We start from the raw sequence: 19,904 nt of genomic DNA, 5'->3' as shown, positions 1-19,904 counted from the left end.
CGTTGGCTCCCTCAGCCTGAAGCGAGATGAGCACCGCACCTCATAGTCGTCTTTTGACTGAACTTAACTGCTCAGGGGTCCTTTACCTTTACCTTCTACCTATTCCATATTCATATAACTTGCATGTCCTGCTTGCCCATTATGGTGCACAAGGGGACATGCATGGGATTCCCAGCTGGTCTTCCCTCCAAGCATTGACCACAGCGGCCTGTTTATTAAGCCTCCATCCATATTTGTTTGTGGAGAGATTAAACAATGTTGATGGTTTTTGTTAAGTTGTGGGTGAACATATCAGACGACACAGCGATTCTTCAAACAGCTTTTGTTTATTCACAGGCCAGGACAGAACTGAACTGAAGGGCTCAGTCAGCCTGCTTATATAGAGCTCTAGTACCACGTTACTGTAACAACTTTCTAAAACTATCCAATCACTGAATGTCACTTTCGATCCTTCATTTGCATAACTATCTACAGTATCCCCTGCTGGCCCAGGGTGAGAACTTCAGTACATAACAGTTTTAATGAGCATTCAGTCCGATTTCTTTGCAGGGAGGGTAAATGATGGTGCTAGTGTTACACAACACTTTCCAGGTCACTTTCCCCTCCACTTTCCTTATGTCACTGAAGTAGCATCAGCTTCCCCATGACTCCACCCAAGAGAAGTATGGTGGTTGTGTGTGGAGTAAACTTACCATTGTCTGACTCGGTTTAATATGGCTGCTGTGATGCAGCAGAAAAAAAGCAATTCTAGACTGCATCAACAGAAGTATAGTGTCCCGATTAATGGAATTAATAGTACCACTCTATTCTGCCTTGGTCAGACCACACCTGAAGTATTAGGTCCAGTTCTGGGCACCATAGTTTAGAAAGGATATTGACAAGCTGGTGCAGAGGAGGACAACCAAGATGCTAAACAGTCTGGAAGCCAAGCCTTATGAGGAACAGCTGAAGCAGCTGGGTATGTTTAGTCTGGGGAAAATAAGACTGACAGGTGATATGATAGCCATCTTCAACTACCTAAGGGCTGTCACGTGGAAGATGGAGGAAGTTTGTTTTCTGCTGCTCCAGAGCATAGGACCCAAACCACTGGATTCAAATTACAAGACAGGAGGTTCCAACTAAACATTAGGAAGAACTTTCTGACAATAAGAACAGTTTGAGAGTGGGATGAGCTGCCTGGATATGTTGATGGCCACATGCCATGGATGCTTTAGTTGAGATTCCTGCATTGCATGAGGTTGGACTAGATGACCCTTGACATCCTTTCCAACTCTTCAGTTCTGTGATGCTATTATTGGTTCACCTATGCTCACAAAGACAGCCATTTATTCAGGCCATTTGGTCACAAGAATGTGATGGGGGAGGGCAGAGTCTGTATCCCTGCCCAGTCTTCCCAACTGCATCCATTGTGGAGTCCTATGACAAGCCATCTCTACAGCCACTGACAGTCCAGAACCAGATTATCACATGCAAACGGAGAGATTCTGGCCCTTGAGAAGAGAGCTTGGATCTCTGCCCTGTTCCAAAGTGTTCATCAGTCCACTGGGCATGAACTTGGACCAATTCAGACAAACAGGCTCAGCTTTTATCCAACAAAGAAAGGGTTGCTGCAACACTAGCCAGGCATTTGCCTGGAATTAATAAACAATATGAGAAAAGCTCCCACAGAAACTATTCAGAACTTTGCTGCTTGAAAATTAAAATGTTAAGAAATATTTAGCCTGGTCATATGCACATCTATTCAGGAATAAGTTCCTTCCAGGTAAGCAGGTACAGCACAAACCAAGCAGAGTTATCACCATTCTTGGAAACTTGAAACCAGGTCTGCTATTCTATCTGTTTTTAATGGTGGTATTGTTTTCATGGATATTTTCACTGCTGAAAGTTGCCTCGAGGGCAAAAGGAAATGAATATATGGATGAAATATGAGCTCGAGTGCAGGGAGCTCAATCCCTGTTCAGCCTACTGAACATAGACAGTACTCTGCTTCCAGAGACAGTTGTGTGCTACACCATTTTTACTCACCCTGATGCTTGAACTGAAGCCTGACACAGAGGCAGGCATTCTCCAGGCAAAGCTCTCCCTGTCATAGAGAAAAGTGGCAGAGAAAAGTAATCCCACAGAATTTCAGTATCACTGGCTGCTGTTAAAGGGGAAAAAAGAAAGTGGCAATCATTCTGGTGGGAGTTGCAGTTTTCCAAATATCTCTCTTAAAAAACCTATCCCTCATTTATTTATTTATGTATTTACCCCACCCTCTAAACATATACACACAAAAAACGTTTGCAAGGAAATCAAGCAAAAAGAAATGCAGCATATAAAAGTTTATAAACTTCAAAATTCATAAAATAGGATTCCACACACTCAATAACCATGCAACTCCAACACCCACTAGCAAACCTGCACTTCAGTCAACTTGCAGGTGCACACATTCAGCAATGGTTTACACTCTGAGAAAACAGTTGCAGATCTGGATTAACCGTGACCTCAATGGACAGCTCCAGTCCTTTGCATGGAGCTGAAGGTTGATTCTGTAGTATTTATATCTCAGCTCTTAACTTTGGGCATAGAGCATTCAAGGCAGCTCTCATCAGGTCAAAACAATAATAGAAAAGCTCAAAAGAATAAAACAGCAGGAATCGAAAAAACTGTACACAGCACAGTGCAAAAATAGCCACTTAGAGGTCAAACTGAAACTTGAAGGACTTCTCCAGCCTATAGGAGGAGACCAGCAGAAAACAGGGCTAAGTGGATCTTCTAGCTCCACAGCCTGGGTGTCTGTACCTGTTGTGGTTTAGCACCATAATGATCCAGAGCAATTCACAACACATAGCAGAATAAACACAATGCAGGGTTCCAAAAAATAACTCAGAAACAATTAACTTTAACCAGTAATTATTTACTGAAGGCAAATGAGCACAACAGTGACAAATCCAACTCTTCAGGATTGGCATTGTCTCTTAGGAAAAACCCAGTTACAGTAAAAACTTAGCTTAAACTTACAATAAGACTAAAACCTTAGCACTTAAACATACCATGTACAGATCACCGCACAGGAACTAAGTACAGTGGTACCTCAGGTTAAGTACTTAATTCGTTCCGGAGGTCCGTACTTAACCTGAAACTGTTCTTAACCTGAAGCACTACTTTAGCTAATGGGGCCTCCTGCTGCTGCCGTGCTGCTGGAGTCTGATTTCTGTTCTCATCCTGAAGCAAAGTTCTTAACCTGAAGCACTATTTCTGGGTTAGTAGTCTATAACCTGAAAAGTATGTAACCTGAAGCATATGTAACCTGAGGTACCACTGTAGAGAGAAACAAGAAGAAAAGAGAAACAGAAAGTGAAAGTCAGGCTCCGTCTGGCCTGTCCTTATAGTCAGCGTGACCTTGAAAGAAAGAGATAACAGGACCAGTATGAACCAGCTTAACTCAGCTTCTCTGAAGGAATAACCCAAACATCAGGAACCTTCTGCTTGTTTCCAGGCAAAATAGAAACTTACTTGTCAGCTAGAAACATCCAGCTCACACCCGCTTGTACCACACAGAGAAAGTTCCACACCCTTCTTGAATCAAATAGAATAGAGAATATTTCTACACTTTAAACCAATACTTACCGTACTCAGAAATGCAAGCCATGACAGTACCAACCAGGTCCTGTCCTGTGTTCCAACAAAATGTGTTTGGTGGAAATAGGAACATAGGATGAGGTATTTGCAGATGGGCAGTTTGCACAGGAGGAGATGGTCCTTTCAGTATCCTGCTCCTATTACCTACCAGCTTGTGTTACTAGAGTGGTGCTGTTGCCACTTTTCCATGGCCTTAATTCCAAGGGGCAGTGTGATAATAGGTGGGTTGGCTGGATGGAATAACAATGTCATTGGCTGGCTTAGTATAAGGTAGTTGCTTTCCCAGGTGTCCAGCAGTTGTAAAACAACAACAACCCCACCTTAAAATATTTTAAGTTCTGCAATTCCGCCTGCCACTCATCTCTCCTGCCGAAAACATTGTGTACAATGAGAGTGTGCTTTGTATCATTACCAATGCACTTAACCTTGTGTGCAAATAGGTGAAGGAGGGGGGATTTGGAACAAAAGCATGAAAAAGTCAGCAAGCAAACCCCATTGCTGTCACTGAGGTAAGCATGCATTGTTAGAAGCATATTTGCATAGGCTGCTCCTTATCTGAGTCCACCAAAAATCCCAGAGAAACAGTCAGCAATTGAAAAGGGTCTGTTGGGAGGTAGGAAAAAGACTGGCTGTGGTCTGGCTGCTCAATGATATCTATTCTCTGGCTGGGGGCAGGCGGGGACCAGTAGCCGATTTAAGGTAGTCTGAAGTTCAACGTATTCAGCTGGCTCCTTCATGTTGACTTGTTCCCTGATTCCTCCTTGAAAAGAGCAAGCCCAGTTTGATGCTCAGTGCAAATAATTGCTTCCAGCAAAAACAATCGCCCTGTGTCTGCTCTGCTCATTGGTTGCTGCTGGCTCTGAGATTGAACAACATGCTAAAATTGAGGCGGATATACAAAGGCAGTTTTGTACATATTTGAAGCATCTCTCTACAGGGAAATTCTTTCAGCATTTAACACATCCCTAGCCTTGGTGCTATGGGACGCGGGTGGCGCTGTGGGTAAAACCACAGTGCCTAGGACTTGCTGATCATATGGTCGGCGGTTCGAATCCCCGCGGCGGGGTGAGCTCCCATCTTTCAGTCCCAGCTCCTGCCCACCTAGCAGTTCGAAAGCACCCTTAAAGTGCAAGTAGATAAATAGGTACCGCTTTATAGCGGCAAGGTAAACGGCGTTCCGTGTGCTGCACTGGTGCAGGCTCGCCAGAGCAGCGATGTCACACTGGCCATGTGACCCGGAAGTGTCTGCGGACGGCACCGGCTCCCGGCCTCTAGAGTGAGATGAGCGCACAACCCTACAGTCTGTCAAGACTGGCCCGTACAGGCAGGGGTACCTTTACCTTTACCTTTACTTAGCCTTGGTGCATGAGCCCAAGTGGAATAAAACTGAAATACATTCACACCACAGAGCCTAAATCTGCTATTCAGTGTGTGATGGATAGAACAATATTTCAAATATATACTGTGCATGCTTTATTTATATGAATGATTTATATACTGCTTAACTGCTGTAGTCTCTAAACCGTTGACAAGAAACAATGCAAAGAATAAACATTTGTTGACACTATGAAATCAATCATCAATTAAAATGCCTGCCAGACCAAAAAAAAAAAAAAAGGTTAAGTAAGTCCTAGAGTTCGGGGGGGCGGGGCGTGTCTGACCTCAGCTGAAAGGAACTTCCATAAAATTAACTCACCAGTAAATCACTTTGATTTGATCAGAGGAGCCAGTTTTACAGCGAAATGGGATACTTACTGACCATACCACTTGAAATGGCAAATGGAGGAATAACATTTTAAAATCTGTGTGTGTGTGTTTAAACTTATCCATGTGGTAAACTAGGATAAAATGAAGAAAGTTCAGCATAGCTATTGCCTTAAAGTGCTAGTTCTATCCTTTTACTACATTTCAGTTGTTTAGGTTTCAAAACACACACACACACACACACACAGAGAGAGAGAGAGAGAGAGAGAGAGAGAGAGAGAGAGAGGTGTTCAGAAATAGTGAGTGGTATCCAGCAAAGTAGTCCCATTAGCACAAGGGTTTTTCGCTGTGACACACAACTCCCCACCCCTCTCTTCTTCCTGCATGCCCCACTGCCACTTAGTCTGCGCTGGAGTTTTCCCCAACTCTCCAGAGCAGATCTGGAGAGGATGCCAGAGGGGTGTGGGGTGTCTGCAATAACCGGCCTCCTATAATTAACTCGTTTAAGACTCATTAATGCATGAAGGAGTTAAGACCATAAAGTAAGCTGTCCTGCCAGGCTTAGCTTACCTTGGGAGCAACTAGGTAACCAAGGCTATTGTTCAACCTCCAGTCTACCTGAGAAGCTCAACTTGTGAAGAAGTTTGAGCTGGCTGCTGCAGTTCAGAACGCATGGCTCTAACTAAGCCTCTCTTGAGTTCCTGTACCAATAAGTTTGGAACTTTCACCACTGTAACTTAGCCATGTTTTACTTCCTGCGCAACTTTTTCTGAATGCTGCATGGAAAAGTGCATGAATCTGACCTTTGGTGAGTTTGTAAGTAATCCATTTTTAAATTACCAAATGTGTGGTCTTTTTCTATACTGGGGAAGAGGGAAACTTTGGATCTCACAAGGACATATTTAAACTCACAAGAGCATATGTTAAAGGTCTAACAGTCTATATTTCCATGCTTTACTTTGCTGCATTGCCCCACCCAAACTTAGAATTCTCATTTTATACCCATTTATTCCTTGAGCCAACAGGGAGAAGAGAGGGAAAGTTCTATCACAGCAGCAGAAATCCTTACGCTACCAGAACTACTTTATTGGATGTTGTCTCCCACCTGCAGTCTGAAGTGGTACAATCCAAAATTCACCCCCCCCCCACACACACATTATTCTTACTCCCTAGTCAGGTTGCAGACATCTGTACTCTTACATGTGAGTAAGGCCTATTGAATACAAAGGGACTTGCTTCCAAGGAAGCATACACTGGGTTAGGCTCTTCATGTGCTTATGCCTTTATAGGGTGTGCAATGTAAGCAAGGGATTGGAACTGCCTTATGATTCAAGGTCAATATTGATTTGTTCAGAACCCAAACCCACATGGAACCCAAACATGCAGTTTGGGACCCACTTCTTAATTCATATAATTGTAGAGCTGGAAGGACCTTGAGGGTCATCTAGTCCAACCTCCAACACTATATAAGAATCCAGCTAGTGGTGGGAAATGAAATGCTGCTTCTTGAGGGATGTATGTGGTGCAATTTTTGTGCTGGTTGAGTGTCTGTTAAAGAGCTGTATTGGGTGGGAAAGGCACTGTTACTGTTCTGGCATTAAGGGGAGAGACAGCACACCTGATAAGCAGCCTAATATGACGGGATGATGATTATATCGCCTTCTCAATATATATTGATTTCAGCTGGCATAGAGCTATCAAAAGACTTGACTCTTCATAGCTTCATGGTATGTACATTGCATTGTTAACTTGTGCAATCAGTGACAAGTGTTTTATAATACTACTTGTAGACACCCCAAAGCAGCTGTTAGCTGACTCGGTGCTGTTATGTTTGGGCTTGGCCTATGAGGTTGTTGCTGTTAATAGGGTGCAATTAACGATGATGATACACCCCAAGCTGGCACACTGGCAAGAGAAGGTGGAATCAACATTACCTCCCTCTGCATTTCAGAAGATATTCCTTAAGAGCATCCATATTTTTGTCCCACTTGCTGGCAGTGCAAGTCTAAGCTTTTCTACTTGGAAGTAAGTCCAATGGAATTCTATGGGACTTGCATAGGATTATGATCTTAGAGGTTCTTATCTCTACAGACTCTAGTGTTTTCAGGTATTCATCCTTGCCACAAAGCATTTTTTTGCTTAAAAGGAGCGGTGGTGTCGCCTGCATTGCTGGGAAGTGTAGAAAGTCATTGCAACTCTTAGAATGCAGGCATTTGCAGCATAGTCTAAAGCAGATGCAAAAGCAAAGCTCTAAGCCTTGCTGAAAAACTGCCTTGCTGCTCACCAAATCTGAAACGGTGTTGCTGGCAACAAGAGTAAGATTCCATGCTAACTGATACAGCTAATGCCAGATTCAAAGCCCTGTACAGGGAGAAAAGTGGGAGGGGAGCAAGAAAATAAGATGCCTTTGCTGAACCATCAGGTAGACTGATACAGAAAAAAGGCCTGGAACAGGCCTGTTGTCATGCCCCATTTGAGGGGTTTATGCAGGCTACAGTCAGAGCTTCCCTGCCAGTACGGGCTGGCAGAAGCAGGCAGAAGCAGGCAGGCAGGGTGGAGGGACACCATCTAAACATTTCCCCTTATCACAGTGGATTGGGGGTTTAGACTGTCCTGTAATGCAAGTTACAGCAATAGTTATAGTGCAGTCATTTGCTGCCAACTGATGTTGACTTAACCAGAGTTTCAACATGATTCACTAGACCAAAGCTCAACTCTGGGACCTTTAAAGTAGGGGTTTGCTCTTGCTCTTGGCCAACTAGCCCAGGCACAGCTGAGGTTAGAGGACAAAGGCAGTAGGACCTCTGTTGAATGTGAACCTTGATCTTTCCCTCCTTGTAGAATGGGGAGGGCATTTAAGTAGATGATCTCCATCTTCCCTTGTTCCTAATGCATGGTAGTAGGAACTGTGTGGTCTACTAGCAGTATGGGTATTGGAAGATTTTCTGAGTGAGGCAAGTGAGGCATGGAAACCCAGGGGAAGACAAAACTCTGTTGGTTGGCTACCTAGGCAGTGAAGTTTTTGAAACAAAGAATCTTAACATTCAATGTATGGATTGTGTTAAGATTGACCTTGAGCTTTCAAAGCATACATATACTCTATGGCTTTTCCTTTTATACCTTGTGAACAACTTGCTGATGTTAACACTGTAACTACATGAAAATTAGGGGGTTGCAAAAGGTTCAACAACTTCTAGCACCTAGCTTGAGCATGGTGGTTCATAGGAAGTTGTCTTACACTGTCAGGCTATTGGCCCATCTAGTTCTGTATTGTCTACAATGACTGGCAGTGGTGTTCCAGGTAGGATTGTCTTCCAGGCCTACCTGGAGATGTTGGGGATTGAACCCGTGACCTTATGCATGCAAAGCAGAGGCTCTACTACTGAGCTATCACCCTTCTACTGCAGTTAACTCCAATTAGTTCTAACTGAGCATGTTCACACCATCATGTCTCGTGTGTTTTGTTTAAACTTTGGTCCTCACTTGGAAGTGTTGAGACTTCAACTTAGTAGAAACTTCTTTTAGCACACCTTGGCTTGGGATGATCTCAAAGGTTTAGTATCTCACTGTAGCACTCTCTTACAGACTACTGCTTTCAAACCAGTTCCTTGGACTGAACTTGTTCCTTGTCCTGTTGAGCTCCAGCTGTAACAACGGCAAGATGGGAAGCAAGGGAAGCAAGCAAAAATATACTGTGACTTTGGGAAAACCACTTCTACAGAAAGCTGAAAAACTTCCTGAAGCCAGGGCAGAGGGTTCCAAGATCAAAGAAAAGCTAAAGGCTACTACAGAGCTTCCAGGTGAAAACTCAAATCCAGACCTTCAGATATCTGTTGCAGAAGAAAGAGGTGAAAGAGCAGGACATATTGAAATTCACATGGAAGCACCTCCTGAACCTGAACCAGAAGAACAAGAAATGAGCCCTGAAGAAGAAAACCAACTTCTCCTTCCACCTGCCACTGGTGAAGTTCCTGACCAGGCTGAAGTAGGAACTGAAGAAGAAATTTCCTCAGTTAGTCTTCTGTAGGTGTTGAGGTATGGGGCATGTCATCTGCTAAAGAAAAACTTGAGGTGACCTCAATGCACAATAAAGGATGACATACTGATAGGGAATTCCTCTAAATATCTCCATAATTCAAAGGGACTGATGACTTAGCCAGTGCCACACAACTGATATTCTAGGACTGTAGTGAAATATCATCTAAGCTTGGCCTGCTATGCTAGTGGCATTGGAGCGTTCCAGAAAACCTACCATTCAAAAGAAGCTTCTTAAATTAATGATGATCCTATTTTATTAAACAATGAGACTATGTACGATTGGCATAATAATAGGGCTCTTAAGCTTAGTTGATCCGTAGCTGTCTTATCATAAATATCCAATAAAAATATATGATAGTGGACATTGTTCTAATGAATGGCTACGGAAAATTATCCCCATTAAGATCTTTCATTCTTTCTATTGCGTGGTAGAATGATTTCGTTTTTGTCTGGCAAAAATTTTAACACTTACTGTCAATAAAATGTCATTTTATAATTGCAACCCACCAGTATCCTTTTTTTTCCTGTTAGCCTTAGGCTGGCACGTTGCGTGAACTGTGAACAATATTTTATTTATTTGAAAATAAGTGAATGCTGCTCCTGGTCAATGAACAACGTGGCCTTGCTCACTATTGGAGTGGAGAAAATATAGAATGGGGTGACAAAGCCAAAACAAGAGCACTTTATACTGTAACATTTTTGTTGCAGGTGCCATGGGTACTTGCACATTTCTCTGATACCCAATGGCACAAAGAAATGTGCATTCTATACGTTTGTTTCTAAGAAGTATAATAGGCTTGAACCTCCTTAACTGCCGCAGAATAGCAATTTTGTATTTCTGAGTTGTTTACCTTGCCAGCACAAGACAATTTGCTGCCTGAGGTGAAGCAGAAATTTCCATCCACAGTCAAGGTGTTTAGTACTCCTGGGCCTGCATGCACAGAATTGACTTGAAATAAGCAGTTCCTTCAGATCCGTAGGTAGGCGAGACATAAGCTATGCTGCTATGCCGCCTGCCTCTTCTTACAAGGCCAAAGATATGATCCTCCAAAGCCAGGACCAGAGCTCAATACTTGCTTTAAGGCACAGCATGCCCAATGGGTTTCTGCATGATTTATCTCTCCCTTTTTGCTGCATTTACCTGTGAGGAATTATTTGTGGAGCTTGATCTATCTGTGTTGGGGAGGCTCAGGAGAAATGGGAAAGATAGGAGGAGCTCCCATACTTCTCAGCATTGAGGCAACTGCCTCACTTTACCTAAGTGAAAAGAGACAGGGAAGTTGTTTCTGCTCTGCTTGCTTCAGGGTCAGCAGCAGAAGTCCAGGCTATGTATCTGATATCTCTCATCAAAAGCTACAGGGCAGAGCTGCTGCTGACCAATGTTTTTGCCCCCTCTCCTCTACTGAACTTCCAATGGTTATTGAATAATTTTTTTTTAATTCCAGCAGGCAACTTAATTGAAGTTTGACTTATTTTATTTATTAGATTTATATACCACCATTCATCATATGATCTCAGGGCTGTTCACAGAATAAAAACTTTATAGTTTGAATGGATTTTTATTTTAGTATTGTTATCTTAAGCGGCATAGTCAGTCAGTTTTATTGCACATAGCCAAAGGCTGCCGCAATGTATGCAGAATCATTCAACAATTAAAAGAAAATACACTGGATTAATACACTGGAAGCCCCAGCCCGGCAGGCAGGCAGGCAGGCAGGCAGGCAGGTAGACATTACCTACTCTAAACACAGCTATAAAAGTACATTAAGTACATTAAGTACATTAAGCGGTATATAAATTGTTTAAATAACAACATTTCTTTTTTCTAAATATTGTCAGGAGAATCAGCAGTATGTTCCCTGTAATATTTATAGACTGTGGTTTTGTGAGTGCCTTGAAGGCTAATATGTATCTTAAGACCTAGCTCTACCTCAAGGACAGACGGCTTCCCGGTCTCCCCTGCTTGGGGCTGGGAAGCGCCGGGCCACCTGACGGCCGGACTGGTACCGCTGCTAACCGCTCTACTAGCCGGGCCGGGGGGACTGGGGCTTGCCGGTCTACCTCCGAGAACGGGAGGCAGAGGGAGACGAGGCGAGAGCGGTTGGCGGAGGGTGTGAAGGCCGGAGAAGGGCAGGCTTCCGGGCGTCTGTGTGGGTCCGGCCCCTGCCCGGTCCAGGGCAAGTTTGCCGGTGGCCCCGGTCTACCGGCCGGCAAGCGGGGGCGGGTGGGCCGGTCTTCCCGGCGTAAGGAGGGGAAGCGCTGGCCGTTTTCCGGGGGGGGCGGCCGGGTCTAGCTACCCGCCGGAAGGGCCGGCAATGTGGCCCGTTCTTCCTGCGGCCGCTGGCAGCCCTCCTCCGGTCCACTGCTGGCCAGGGAAGCTAGGATGTGGCGGTCCCCTTCCGAGGATGGAAGGCTTTCCCGGTCTACCACTGGGAGGTCTGTCTGCTGCCGGTCCCCCCGTTCTCCGCCCGGGCGAGGCTGCTGGGGCTTCGCGGTCCTCCCCGGTCTACCCGCCGGAGCCCGAGGTAGACCTAGGACTTGAGTTCTTGGCTGTAATGGGGAGTTGTTCTGCAGTGCGCTACAAGACAGATTCCTGTGAAATTAAGGCTACAACAGTAAGATTGGCCCACGTTGGGTGTTTGTGCCATAGAACTTGATGTGACTTTCTTGTGAGTAAAGTTATATAGGACTGGACAGAACATCAAACACATACCTTCCAACATTTCTAACAATGAAAAGAGGGGCGTCCTAAGGAAAAGTGGAACATTCCAGAAACAGGGATGGCTTCTGTAAATCTGGGACTGTCACTGGAAAACAGGGACACTTGGATGGTCTGCCGACATGGGAGACTGTTTTATACCCAGTCAGAACATTGATCTATCCAGTGCTTTTTTTCCTAGGGGGACACAGGGGGACGCATACCCCTAAACATTTTGTGAATCTAAGTTTGACCTCATTGAGGAGCAGTATTTTAATATGAGTAGGAAAATAAGAGTACCCCTAAACATTTTTTTTAGAAATAAAGCACTGGATCTGTCTAAATGTCACTGCTTACACCAGGAATAGGAAACCTGTGGTCCTCAAGGGTCTTCCCTAGTCCTATCTAGGGATTGAGCTATGGCTCTTCTGCAAACATATCAACTCATGTGCTCTTCCACTGAGATACATTCCTTCTCAAATAATGCCATAATTTGTGTTGGATGGGGGAGGGGCGCGTGAGAAATAAACTGTTCTTAATTAGTCAAAAGGGGCTCATTTATAATCAGTGCAGCAGGAAGAGTTATATTCCCCTATCAGATTAAAACCTGTGCAAGTAAGTAATGGTTCATATCACTGCAAACATGTTAGGAATATCGTGAAAAATGTTTGCAATTGCTCTCTAGAGCACCGTTTCCCAAGCAATTACAAGACCATTTCCAGTTATTTCAGAATGCGGCCGCATATGACACAGACCAGCGAAAGACTTGTCAGTTCTTCAGCTGCCAATTGCTTGACGCTACAGTTATTTTGAGGGAGGCCACAAAGTCTCCCTCAAGCACTTCTCCGGTTAAGAGATGTAAGCAAAGTTTTTTGGGGGATGATGTCACTTCCTCTCCGCTGAATTCTCCACACTCCCAAATCCATGGAGTATTTCACACATAATCAAATCAAGAAGCAAATTAAGTATCATTGGGAGCGCAGGGGAAAACAGCCAACAAAATATCTCAGGGCCTATCTCCGTTTACCATTTCCAATTGCTCATTTACATTTCTCAGATGAACTAAAATTAATTCTTCAGGATGGGTTACACAGGAGAAGTCCTGAGCCTGCAATTATGTTGTAAATAGCAAGCAAGCAGCTAGGCAGACAGGAAAGGAATACCCTTGAAATCAACCCACTTTGTCACTGGTGCTTAGAATGTCAAAAACATCCAGTAGAGAAAGAAAGCCTCTACCTTGTGTTCTCAAGACTGACCTTTCATTTTACTTTCAGGTCAAAGCCTGGGGATTTGCACAGGTCCAAGGAGAAGAATTACCAGACCAAATGTGTTATCAGACTTATTGGAAATATTGTTGTTGTTGTTGTTGTTGGAAATATTATGTTGAGGGTCCTAAGTAGACATGCCTAGAATTGTGATTCGTGTGTAAACCAGCCTTTGCTAACCCGCTGGTGCCCTCCAAATGCTTTGGACTACAATTCCCAGCAACCACAGTCAGCATGGCCAATAGAAAGATGAGTGTTGGAGTTCAGCGACATATGGAGTCGCACCAGCTTAAGGAAAGCTGAGTGTAAACTGGGGATGGGGAACATTTTTTATGTTTAGCTTATTTTTTAGTTGTTTTGTTAACAGTGTTACATAGGTGGTAATTGCTTTATTTCTGATTTGTGATTGTTTTACTGATTATTTGTTAAGTATTCTATACGATCTATGTTGCATTATGTTATTTTTATCTTTTGTTTGTAAGCTGCTTTGGGATTTATTTGAATAAAAAGTGTCGTAGAAACAAACATGTGGTCTTTCAGCTGTTAGACTTCAACTCCTATCTGCCTTGACCAATAACCATGCTGGCTGGGACTGATGGAATTTGGAGTCCAATAAAAATCTGGAGAACCATGGATTTCCCATCCCAAGTGAAACTTGCCCCCCCCACTGCTGCAAAGCATTGTGTTTGAGATAATATTGCTGTATGATGTCAAAGTTCTGTCCATGGGGTTTGATCAGGGATTACTTTTTGACACATATGCATCACTATCCTCAAACAATGGCATGCCAACTTGCCCCACGCTTTTGTCTTGTAAACTGGATGGGTGATTGGACACATATTTGAGAATATTAAGAAGAGCCCAGCTCAATCAGGCCAGAAGCGCAGCTAGTCTGCCATTCTATTCTCATAGTGTCCACACTGTGTGGGGACCCCGAAAACATAACCTGAGCATGACAGCCCAATAGGAGAAATGCAAAACAAGTTAAAGCAGCACTCAACAAAACTGTTTATTTCACTTGTACCTTGTTCTTCTTTCTTTTTAATTAATATTTATAGCATGACATATTGAGGTTGATACATATTAAATCACAACATTTTGAAACAAGCCTGTAGAACTTTCTGTAGATGTTTGGCACTGCAGAAATTAATAAAAGGCATTCCATTATTAATAAATCCATCCAATTTCTCTCCCCCCTTTAATATGAACATAATTAGTTATCTTCATCATTAAGGCACCTTCCCATGTTTTATCTAATCATTCATTACCCATTGATATTTTCATTTGTCTCCAATATTTAGTATATGAGATTATTACAGTGGTGACCATATAGAAGAAAAATGCCTTATCTCAATCATGTATTTTATTATCAATATATGTCAAAAGAAATAGTAATGGATCCAAGTGTATGCTATATCGTAAAATAATTTCAACTGCAATCCTTCCTCTGGTAATTTCAAGATAATGAACATTCCCACTGCAAATGATGAGAACCCTCTTTGCCAACACACTGAGAAAAAGACTCAAAGACCAGCAATTTGGAGAATCATAGAGACCCTGAGGGTCATCTAGTCCAAGCCCCTGCAGTGCAGGAATCTCAACAAAAGCATCCATGACAGATGTCCATCCAACCTCTGCTTAAAAAACTCCAGTGAGGGACAGTCCACAATGTCCCAAGGGGAACAGCTCTTACTGTCAGAAAGTTCTTCGTGGAGAAAGGTTACCATATATTTCTCAAAATATAACAAAATTTAGTCTTTGCATGTATACTGTGGCACTGCCAGTTCAGCATTCACCCCAGGGTGCATGTTAAGAATAAGGGCACCTCCAAAGACTGCTGCAGACCAAGGCTTGACAAAGAGTGCCCTTCACCCAACTCTGCCTCTTTCTTGCCTGGACTAACCACCAAGTGAACCAAATAAACAACGCCACTCTAAACAAAGTCTCCCAGCAGAATGAAGTCGGCAAAAAAGAAGACTCTAAGGCCAATTGAAAGTGTCCCACCGAAAATCCCTATTTAACTCCTTGGAACAGGCAACTAGTGGTGCCCATACTGCATAGGGAGGAAGGGTCCAGCAGATAAAACTGCCAACGTTTAGGGGGTAGTATGAGCTTAAAAGGCAAGCTTCCCTCCTCTCTTTGATTGTCAGCTGAAGCCACCTGATGAAAAATCCACCACCCCAGGACAAACCAAGTAAGTCCTTTTCTTGGGGGAACTCCAGACCCTCCAAGTGTCCCTATCTTCCAGGGACAGTGCTGGATTTACAGAAGCCATCCCAGTTTCTGATTTGGTCCTGGAATGTCCCACTTTTCCTTAGGATGTCCCTATTTCCATTGGAGAAATGTTGGAGGGTATGGAACTCAGGTGTGGCAAACACACTCCTATACTAATCTGGTGGGACTGTCATTCTGGGATTCAATAAATGCACAAGGGCAGTGGTTCTCCAGGGTTTCAAACAGAAGTCTTGACCTTAAGATCAGTGGCATAACAAGGTCAGGTGGTACCCAGTGTGGAATTTTTTTGTCACCCCTCCAGCATGGAAATTCCCCCTCCCACCCCCATCAAAGAAAGCCATGCAGACAGCTATCTGATGTAGATCCTACCTTCTCCCTCTTCCTCCCTCTCCCCCATCAAAGAAAGCAGCGCCCTCCCCTCCTCCAGCAGCACAGGGGGCAATGGTGTGCTACCCACCCGCAACTCCCAAGCCTCCCTCGAGCTGTCAAAATGAAGGGGGGAGGGGGGAAGGCCACCGGCAAAGCGACACAGCTCCCCGCCTTCCCCTGACAGCTTGGGGTAGGCTTGGGAGTCGTGGGTGGACGGCGTGCCGAATGTCACCCCCCTGTGTGTGTGTCCATGTGGCTGTGCTGCTGCTCACGAGGCAAGGCAGGGTCCCCCCAAGGATGGGACATGGACAGGACGTGCAGGGAGAGGATTCAACTCAACCCTGCTTGATTCCACAGGCAGCGTGGAGTTGCATTTTGTCACCCCCCCTCATTGATGGCACCCGGGGTGGTCTGCCCCCCCTTCCTCCGCCAGTGCTGAAGATGCCAGCATTGAGCCTGGGACTTCCTCCAAGCAAAGCGCTCTCTGCTATTCACCTACCCACCTTTCCATAAACCTATCCATTCCCTGCCATGGAGATATATCTCCACATTTCACTGAACCACTCTTTAGCAGTTAGGAGTCCTCATTCTCCTCTGAGATGCTCAGAGCAGCTTAAATATGGTTCCCTGGCATTTTTCTAGCCAGGCAGCTTCAGAGGCTTGGATCTGCTAAGCTCTAGCAGTACAACTGCATCACACGCCTCAAATCATTCCTAAGGCTCCTTGCAACCTGACTGCTAGAGGAAAGCCAAGTTCAAGCTTACCCCAAAGGGAACCGGATGCAACAGTGGGTGCTTTTCAGTCAGTATAAGAGGAAACAAAGCTGTAAATCAGACTCCCCCAACCTCATGCCTGCCAGATGTTTTATACTACAACTCCCAGCAGTCCTAGCCAGCATGGCAGACCCTCCCAGGGTCCCTATTTTCCATGGACAGTCCCAAATTTCCCAGTTTCCCTAGGACGTCCCTCTTTTCATCAAAGAAATGTGGGAGGGTATGGAGTTATCTGACCCCTGAACCATCTGAAGGCAGCCCTGTATAGGGAAGTTTTTTAATGTTTAATATTTTATTATGTTTTTATATATGTTGGAAGTTGCCCAGAGTGGCTGGGGTAACTCAGTCAGATGGGTGGGGTATTATTATTAATTGTTGTTGTTGTTGTTGTTGTTGTTGTTGTTGTTGTTGTTGTGTCACTATAATAATAAACAGGCAGCCCTGTTTAGGAAAGCTTTTAATGTTTAATAGATTATTGTATTTTAATATTCTGTTGGAAGCCGCCCAGAGTGGCTGGGGAAACTCAGCCAGATGGGCGGGGTATAAATAATAAATTAGTAGTAGTAGTAGTATTAGTATCAGAGAAATGTTGGAGTGTATGGCATGGTCAGGAATTCTGGGAGTTGTAGTCCATAGCACCTGGAGTGCAGAGACACTAATATTCATAAATCTCTGAGGAAGTCTGTAACCACCTGTGTGTATATAACATCATTTCAAGGTGTGACCAGCCAGCGTGGTCTGATAGCTTTTACTAGGTGAGGGGTGGAGGTTGCTGTTGTTACTGTAGTAGCAGTTTATTTCATGTTTAAATCTGTTTACCTTTGGGGAATGTGTGCTCTTTTAGCGTTGGGTGTAAAGAGGCTATAAGAGCAGGTTTTAGTACAATGGTTTTAGTAGCTGGACTACATTTTGAGCAATGGAATGGATGAGTTGTGTTTTGCTGCACAGGACTAGAAACTTTAAGCATAAATCTGGGCAGTAACAAACCAAATACTGAATTTTGGCCGTTGCTACAGAACGGCTGGTACCAGATTTCTCTCTTGCTGTTGGTTACTTTCGTAAATCAGTAACCCATAATTTAGACAAGTAGTGAGTCCTAAGGGAAGACCAGTTTATTCACTTGAATTAAAAGTGTTTAGTGTTGAATTCTGGTCTTGCTTCTAAGATAACGACAGCTGTTGAGTCATGGCCATTGACTTGCAACTGAAGCAAGTCAAGAGCCCTTAATCAGATTCTCTGCCTTTCAGTTTTCTTCAACCTCAGATGAATCTTCTTGAGCACGTAAACATATTGAAATGGACACGGTTAACTGGGTGTGCAAATTCATGCAGCACTGCTAGCCCATGTCCAGCACAGTCCTCTAAAATGGGTTTAATTGGAGATGGGGCTGACTCAGCCCTAAATCCTGTGAACTGTATGGGTTGTATCCAGTGCTAGTACTGCTCAGAGTAGACTCATTAAAATTAATAGACATGGCTTACTTAGAATCACAAAATTGTAGGGTTGGAAGGGACCTCAAGTGTCATGTAATCTAACCCCCAGCAATGCAGGAATCACAGCTAAAGAATCCCTGACAAGTGGCCATCCAACCTCTGTTTAAGAACTTCCAGTGAAGTTGAGTCCACCACCATCTGAGGTAGTCCATTCCACTGTCAAACAGCTCTTACCACCCATTAATTTCAATGGGTCTACTCTGAGTAGACATTAGTTGGATATGATCTGTATTATTTAGGCTCTGTTTGGGTCCCTATAAATTATATTCCAGTTTTTCTGGCATGCCCATTGGGGGGCTTGAGATTATCTTGTCCTGATGACCTCAGCATTGAGGATGGGGTATGGTAAGCTCAGGGACCAGTAGCTAACTCACTTTTTGCCAGCCTTCCTAAACACAAATCCACCTCTTCATCATCTCCAATGTGGGTTCCACCTCTTAGTTACAGTAGAACAAGTGTCAGCAACCTTTTGACGCCAGTGGACACATTTGCCATTTTGAGAAAATGCCATTGATGCCAGAGGCTTGCAAACTCTCTGTCTATCCATCTATTCCTATCCCCATATCCATATTGGTTCTCTGATGGCCCACTTATAGCACCTGAATTTCCAGTAAGATACATCCAATTGCAGTGTGTGTGTGTGTGGCCTTTCTAGGCACTTCTGAGTGAGCCTTGCAAAAAGGTAGGTAATAATTTAAAAATGAGAGATCGATGCATAGCAAGGGGGTGACAGTTACACCAAATTGTATCCCTGTTTTTTTGCTATCTGAAGAGTCATGTAAATTACCTGCTGCTCCTCGCTTGTTCGGTTTAATGCATAGCTATACTTTGCTTTTGATCTGTTGTTCAAGGCCTCCCTCTGCTATTAATTCTAGGCCCTCTTCCCCCTCCCCCAAGTCACCAGCTAGCTCCCTGGTTAATTGAGGATAGATTTGCAAGGGCATTAATTTAACGGCAAAGATAAGCACCATACAAGCCAGCAGGGTGTCTCCGGCAAGACCAATGGACCCACCCAGGCTAATGGGGCGCTGGGGTTTATCAAAGTCTGTGTACTGCAATTTGAATTTAAGTGTGCTAGGCTTTAATGGCGGGAACCTGCCAATAAATATATTTTTATGGTTGCTGCAAATAGACAAATGCTTGACAGATCCGTGCATGGGACCCGTTTCTGCCATTAGCAAAGTACATGAAAAACAGACCTCTGGGAAGGTCTGCTGCCACCTTTTATCAAACAGAGATGGGGAAGCAGATCAATAGAATGGTGAGATCAATCATCAGCTGATCGGCTATGTCCCCCCCCCCCCCCCGCTCTGACTTTTTAATTCTTTCCAACTTCTGAATCATGATTTCTATTAAAATGAATTTTATATTTTGGAGAGAGTAGGCCTAGGTGTGTATTCAAATATGGGGAATATTGTGTTAGTTTTCCTTAGTCTGATGCTAGTGCTTCTGTCCAGTTTTCTAGCCCTAATTGATGTTTGTTCCTGCTGAGTGCTAAAGAGTGGGTATTCATTGGGAAAGGTTTGGAGTTAAAAAATGGGTACTCTGACACAGAGATTTAAAGCATAGACCAGTGCCTGGAAAGAGTGGAACGAACGGTAAGCATGAATAAGCCCTAAGAGACATTAGAGAGAGGGCATAAGTGGAAGATGGAGGCAAGCTGAAACAGGGGAAGAAATGTATTCAGCTGTATGCACTACATTTG

Source organism: Podarcis vaucheri, assembly GCF_965113315.1.
Source record: "Podarcis vaucheri genome assembly, chromosome: 15".
NCBI lineage: Eukaryota > Metazoa > Chordata > Lepidosauria > Squamata > Lacertidae > Podarcis > Podarcis vaucheri.
The sequence above is the reverse complement of the archived record's forward strand: the minus strand, read 5'-3'. Positions refer to the sequence as shown.